The sequence below is a fragment of the Silene latifolia genome, chromosome 4, assembly GCF_048544455.1.
Source record: "Silene latifolia isolate original U9 population chromosome 4, ASM4854445v1, whole genome shotgun sequence".
NCBI lineage: Eukaryota > Viridiplantae > Streptophyta > Magnoliopsida > Caryophyllales > Caryophyllaceae > Silene > Silene latifolia.
Window position 1 is genome coordinate 76,030,346 of NC_133529.1, and position 7,683 is coordinate 76,038,028.

The 7,683-nt window shown below is 40.9% G+C and overlaps 1 non-coding gene across 1 annotated transcript; it reads right to left on the minus strand.

Moving 5' to 3' along the window:
- Window positions 1-1,959: 1,959 nt before the first annotated feature.
- Window positions 1,960-2,066, minus strand: LOC141654603 (small nucleolar RNA R71). Its single transcript, XR_012548159.1, has one exon. It is a non-coding gene; the product is annotated as a small nucleolar RNA R71 (small nucleolar RNA).
- Between the last annotated feature and the right edge of the window lie 5,617 nt (window positions 2,067-7,683).

The window sequence follows — 7,683 nt, forward strand, 5'->3', positions numbered from 1 at the left end:
ACTCCTTTGGTCGATCGACCAAAGCACGAAGATCAGAAGCTACTGTTCAGCATAGGTTGGTCGATCGACTGAGCATTATGATCGATCAACCAGACCGTGATTCAGCTTGAATTAAAAGATCGAGAAATTTAAAGCCCATAGTAGTTAGGTTTTGGAAACAAGAACTACGTTGTATTCTATATAACGTAACTTAGGTTTTGAGAATAAGGGGGAGTTTTTATATCTAGTTTTTATTCAAGTTTTAGCATACAGTTCTTTAGGAAATAATTAGGGTTCCGAATATTGTTTCGTGTTCAATACAAGTTACCCTTTTGCATTCGTTTTTGGATCCTTTCTCTGCGATTTCTTCCATTCGGTATTTCTTCTGCCCTTATTTCAGTTTGATTGCTTTATTATCGTTCGTAGTATAGAGATTTGCTAGTTAGTTTCCCGAAGCCGAATTTATTGTTTTATGTTATTAGTTTGTTCAATTATATTAAGCATGAATTCAGTAGTTTATTTCGTTAATACTATTGTTATTTTCGCCATAGCCATGAGTAGCTAAATACCCTATGCTAGGATGTATGGAATATGTAGACTTAGGCGGCAGTAGAATGATACGACCTGAATCGCGCCACGGTCGATCGACCTCACACCCTGGTCGATCGACTGGCCACGTGAGGTTTTGCTTCGTTTTAATTGATTTAAATTCTATATTTGACGAATCGAGTGCACGCGACTAGTTGAATGTTTAGGATATAACTGACCCATTAGATCGAAAGATAGGGAAAGTTGTTAGACCACCAATTAAAATGACTAAACTATGCTGAGATCGAAAGATAGGTAAAGTTTAGGTTATTAGTCACTTTTCAGGACGAGAGTCAGTACTAGTGATATTAGGGACCCGTAGCGAGATCGAAAGACGCTACTTGTTAAGAGTGGACCGAGAGGACCTCTTGTTTTCCCGCCTCATGTGTTTATTTCAGACCTACTTAGTATGCTGCTGCCGAAACTACAGTGAACCGACCATCTTAGCACCCTTTTAATTCTTGATTTCATCCGTTTATTTAGTTTATTTTCTTTTATTGCCTTTAGCTATAGACCAATTCAAAACAACCCCCACACACTGTTACCTTAGGACTAAATTTAGACAACTAATAATTACATCTGCCTCTTTGTGGTTCGACCCTGCTACCGCTATCTATAGTTGTAGTTGGAAATTATAAATATTATTTTTGGTGCATAACGACAGGCATCAAATTTTGGCGCCGTTGTCGGGGAGGCAATTGTTCTAATTTTTAGTTGTTTTATTTTAGTCTGTTTCTTAGTTTAAGGGACATTTGTTCCTTAAACTATTCTCATATTCTTTTTGTAGTTTCTTCTTATGCGCAGGTCACAGGTTGGTGAACTACTACCGATCAATCCTGAGATTGAGAAGACTTTGCGTGAGTTGAGACGATCATCTAGGATATTGCCGACAGAGAAAGAGTTGAGTACTCTGTCTAGTTACTACGAGAACGCTTTATTTGAGGAGGATCCACCTTCATCTCCAGTTTCTAATTCATCGGCTGAGACAGTCACTTCTCCAGACTTTCTAGAAATGGCTGAAGAAGCAACTATTTCCGATCACTCGAGCCGACAGTGCGAATCTCTATAAGGGATTTGCATTACCGGGACGGACGAGAAAATTCGAGCCGAAGCCGTCTTATATCAACTTGGTTGAGAGAAACCGATTTGGGGAAATTTGTGAATGAAGATGCAGCTAAGCACATGGAGACATTTATTGATTATTGCTGTTCCATACCCCCACCAACCGGTGTGACCCAAGACCAGGTGAAGGAAACCATATTTATATTCTCTCTTCGTGATGCTGCAAGGGAGTGGTATAGAGACTTGGATCGAGCTGCTAATGAGATCACTGACTGGAATTCGTTGGCCTTGGCGTTTTACAAGAAGTATTTTTCTGCCTCGAAGACCAATGCCATTAGAGCTCAGATCACGAGTTTTAAACAGGGGCCTGATGAGAACTTTCATGAAGCATGGGTCCGTTTCAAGAAGCTGGTGCGAACCATTCCGCACCATGGGTTCGAAAAATGGAGTCTATGCAATCAGTTTTATAATGGGCTCTATGACGATCCGAGGGCTATCTTGGATGCTGCAGCTAGTGGCAGATTCCAGGAGAATATGGGAGGGACTAAGGGGTGGAAAATTATTGATGATTTGGCCACCCATAAAGCTGAGTATGGGAATTCCAGGGGGAATCAAAGGAGAAGTGCTGAATCTTCTTTTGTAGCTGCATTAGAAGCTCTCACGACGAGATTTGACAAGTACGAGTTGGGAGGAGCTTCAAAAGGAGGGATTTACCATGTAAATGCTGTTTCAGACGGTCCTTTCGTCTACAAAAGATGTGGAGCTGAGGGACATGTTTCAGAAAATTGTCCTAGTCCCTTTGAGTCTTGTGCTGCCTTTCAACATTACAGGCAGACAAACACTTATTATGAGCCGAATGTCCATTCGAACTTGAGGTGCAGTAGCCAAAATGTTCTGAATCTAACTCAACCTCCATAGCAGCAGCAGCAGCAGATTTATGTGCCCCCTCATAAGCAACAACAGTTTCAAAAACCTCCTTATGTCCCTCAGCAGCAGCAGCAATCCCAAAATTCCGATCTTGCTGAGTTAAAGAACTTGTTGCTGAAAGAGTCTCAAGCTAGAGAGGCCGGGATGAAGATGTTGGAGAGCCAAATTGCCCAATTGGCTAGCAAGAATACAACTCGAGCTCCGGGACATTTACCGACGCAGACGGACCAAAAAGAGACCCTTAATGCCATTACTTTGAGGAGTGGGTCCACCCTGGAGGGGCCTGCTATGGTTGAGGATGTCCCTGAAAAAAGTAAGGCGGAACCGAGTCAAAACAAAGTCGTGGTAAACAGTAGCAAGAAAAAGGCGTCTACTGGGGGTATGTCGATCGATCGACATACATACCCGATCGATCGACCAGTCCGCGACAAACAGAAGCTATTGTTCCTGTAGAAGTCAGTCGATCGACTGACCAACCTGGTCGATCGACTGACAGCGCTGCTGAAGGTGATTCTTTTCGTCCTCCAATGCCCGATAAGCTGAGGGACCACTTGTTTCGGGGTACGAATGCCCCGAAAATATTGAGGCAAGACCCAAATGCTGATGGGTCAGTTCTGGTTCCGAAGTACGACCCTATGTCGATTAATGGTTCACATTTGAGACGGTCTGAAGAGGGGTCGAGCTTCAACAAGAAGAAGGTGGTGGACTTTCAGCCTAAATCCACGGATGCCGGCATGCGAGATTTAGAGGAGAGGGCTAAGTTACTTCTTACAGCCCCTTATCCGGAGAGATTGGTGCCGACGAAGGAACATGTATCATTTAATAAGTTTGAAAAAGTTATTCGTAGCCTAAATGTACAGGTTCCTTTCCTTGAATTAGTAAATCAAGTGCCTGCTTACACGAAATTTATGAAACAACTTTTGTCCAAAAAGAAGTCACTTGAAACTGTGCATACTGTCGCACTCACTGAGGAGTCATGCTCCTATTTGACCCATACTGCACCCCATAAGCTAGCTGACCCAGGTAGTTCTTTCGTTCCTTGTAATATTGGTACCTTCTCAATTGAGAAGGCATTATGTGACCTAGGAGCTAGCATTAGCGTTATGCCTTTGAGTCTAGCTAGGAAATTGAAATTGACTAGGTTTGCAGTCACCGATATGACAGTACAGATGGCTGACCGATCTGCGGTCCAGCCAATAGGAGTCTTAGAGGACATTCCTGTTCAAATAGGAAAATTTTTCTTCCCTGTTGACTTCGTTGTACTAGATATGCCTGAGGATGCCCACATTCCCATCATATTGGGTAGACCATTTCTGCACACTGCTGGTGCAGTTATAGATGTTGGTTCGGGGACTTTGACCTTCAAAGTAGGTAAGCACTCCATCGTCTTTGCCCAAACAGCTAAGAAGAAAGCCCCCATGTGGCCAATCACTTGTAATACGGTTTCTGAAAAGAAATCCTATTTTGTACTTCCTGATATGCCTATTTCTGTTCGTACTCCTGTTGTAACACCTCCGCCCCAGATTGGGAGCAAATTGGAGGACGATTCTTCTGTTTTAGACATTGCAGGAGCTCGTTTGGGGAAGGAAGAGCCGCATGTCGCTCCAGCTGTGAAGGAGCCAATCGTCTCAAGAGGCGGCTTAGGTTGTCTTAGATATGGCACTGATGAGGAGCTTGAAGATAAGCCGGTCAAAGTAAGAGAGTCCAACTTGGACTTTGATGAGCCAGAAGAGGTCATTGAGTGGGAAGAGATCCGGAGTGTTGATCCGTTGAGCACTGCGGATGCTGAAGTTGAGAAGGGTGCGGCTGAGAAGATGAGCACTATTGAGGCTACCTCTTGTAGCCAGGAGCCGACCAAGTGGGCCATTCCGTGGTCGTTCTTAATCAACTACTAGTTGATCAAATGCTTTATCAAAAACTTTCATTTTATCTGCTTTTGTTAGACTTTATATTTATTGTTTTTTGTGTGCGAGACTTCGCTCTTTAAGTTTGCTTAGGATTTTATATACTTTAGACTATTGCTTTGGGTTTTGCGCAATTTTGGGCACGTTGTTATGTGTATTTGCAGGTTGATAGACCATATTAGCTCAAACTAATGAGCTAATTCAAAGAAATCAGAAAGTTACAGCAGGTTTTCCAGTCGATCAACTGCCTCCTATGGTCGATCGACTGGGCTGCGAATTCCAGAAGCTCCTGTTGCTGTTCATCTTGGTCGATCGACTGGATGATGTGGTCGATCGACCACCCAGAGCTGCTGTACCTGTTTTCGATCAATCCCCTGCTGTGTTTGGTCAATTTGCGGAGTCAAGGGAGTATTCCCTTCACTTTATTCTCCGCTTGATTTCTGATTTCTTCTGTTTTTCTTATTTTCCACATAATTTTACCATCCCAATTTTGCTTTCTCGATATTATGCGTGGTATTTTGTTTGTCTTTTCAGGTACTTATTGGTAGCACTGCTAGCTACTGAAACCTCCTAGCTCACGCTGGTTTGGGGAGGTTTCCTTTTGCTGCGCTTAAAGTCTTGTGAGTTTCTGAGTCCTTACTTCATGTCGTATTTACTTATTTTCTCGTAAATTCCCGTTTCTCTTTTCTTTCATTACATGATTTTGCACAATGGGGACATTGTGCGATTTGGTTTGGGGAATGGTTTTGCGTTGCATTTCATTTGCTTGCATTCACGTTTACATTTTATCTTGCATTGTTGTTTATTTTCCCTTATATATATCAAAAATCCAAAAAAATTGAATTGAAAAATTTCAAAAAAAATTTAAAAATTTTCACGTTTATTTTAGCATATAGGTTGAGTCGGAACGGTAGTATTTCAATGATGACATTGCATTTTCAGCTGTTTATGCCTAAGCCTTGCTAATTGACATCTTATTAGTAGAATCATATATTCATAGTCTACGAGTTTTCGTTAAATTATTTTGCTGAACTTGAGACTTGACTTAGATTTTTGGCAAACTACCTTATATTTCTGAGGTTTAGAGGTTTATAACTGGTGACATTCATGACCAGTTCATCTAGGATGTGAGTAGTTACTCCTTATGAGACATGTTACATAAATTTGCATAAACATGAACTTAATCTGCTTAATACCTAGATCATTCGGTTCGTGGTTTGTTGATACATGTGGTAGAGGTTTCCCCTTATTCATTATGCCCATAAGCTCCACACTGCCAAAAATAGCCTTTTTGTCCCGTTACTACATCCTACATACAGCCTGCCTTTGTCAAGCTAGTAGTTTAGTTGTTGGGATTGTTACTTTGTTTTTGGTGGCATATGCTCTTTTGAGATGTTGATGGGAAGATGAAAAAGGAAGGAAAGAAAGAAATAGAATTGAAAAGAAAAGAGAAAAGAAGAAAAAATGATTCGAAAAAAAGAGAAAAAAAGAGTGATGTACTGTTTGAAACGGTCGATCGACTAGCCTCATTGGTCGATCGACTGACGTTCGAGAAAAGAAAATCAATTCGCATATTCAAAGTCTTTATTATATGGCGATTTTTGCTCCCATGTTGCATTTATATCTTATGGGGAGTTGATTGATTACAATTATTATGGAGATTTGTGAGTTTTGTGCTTGCTATTAGCACTGTTCGATTGAATCTTGAGCAAGAAGTTGGATGTTATCGTATGGCTTTGTTAGGGTACTAGCTTGATCACCTATACCTCCACATTCCCATAAATGTTTTGCCTTCCTCTTACCCATTGCCTCACATATCCATATATACCTCGGCATGTGTAATGGTCATCTGTTTGGTTGGAATGCGTATGCACGGTTGTAGAGGTTACTTTCATATTATATTGCAGGCATGTTCTTATAGGTTGTAGTTAGGTGAGTGTCACTAACAAGATGAATTCTTTCTATCTTTACATATTTTCACCTATGCTTATTTGAGTGATTTGAGCGACCCGTGAGAGTCCAATTTGATAAGTCTCTACAGTTGACGGTTCAACAGTTTTTAACGACTTCATAACTCGTTTGCATGATTCACATTATTAATTGATTGTTGGTTATTGCATTAAATTGGTTTAGGCTATTCAGTTTGCAATTCGCTCTGAGATTGAACTCGTTCCATTAGGTTTTAGGATCGAGTCTAGTTCTTGCTTGGGGACAAGCAAGGGTTTGGTTTGGGGAAGTTTGATGCGTGTCATTTATATGATGTTTTACACCCCATTTTACACGCATTTCAGAGCTCATTTGTGTAGTTTATGCTACTATTCTCCCTATTTCCGTCTACTTTCGTGTTTTTGTACATTATTACAGAAATGTGAAGAATCCGGCGGAAATCAAGCTAAAATCCGTCCCCGATTACCTTGCATTGCATTCGACGTGAAGTATTTACTCAAGGAACGGGCTTGGTGCGCATTTTGAGGCCCAAAAGACAAATCCACGAGAATTAGAAGTCAAGTATCAGCTAGAGCAGTCGATCGACTGACTCCTTTGGTCAATCGACCAAGGCACGAAGATCAGAAGCTACTGTTCAGCATAGGTTGGTCGATCGACTGAGCTTCATGATCAATCGACCAGACCGTGATTCAGCGTGAGTTAAAAGATCGAGAAATTTGAAGCCCATAGTAGTTAGGTTTTGGAAACAAGAACTACGTTGTATTCTATATAACGTAACTTAGGTTTTGAGAATAAGGGGGAGTTTTTATATCTAGTTTTTATTCAAGTTTTAGCATACAGTTCTTTAGGAAATAATTAGGGTTCCGAATATTGTTTCGTGTTCAATACAAGTTACCCTTTTGCATTCGTTTTTGGATCCTTTCTCTGCGATTTCTTCCATTCGGTATTTCTTCTGCCCTTATTTCTGTTTGATTGCTTTATTATCGTTCGTAGTATAAAGATTTGCTAGTTAGTTTCCCGAAGCCGAATTTATTGTTTTATGTTATTAGTTTGTTCAATTTTTTTTAGCATGAATTCAGTAGTTTATTTCGTTAATACTATTGTTATTTTCGCCATAGCCATGAGTAGCTAAATACCCTATGCTAGGATGTAGGGAATCTGTAGAATTAGGCGGCAGTAGAATGATACGACCTGAATCGCGCCACGGTCGATCGACCGCACACCCTGGTCGATCGACTGGCCACGTGAGGTTTTGCTTCGTTTTAACTGATTTAAA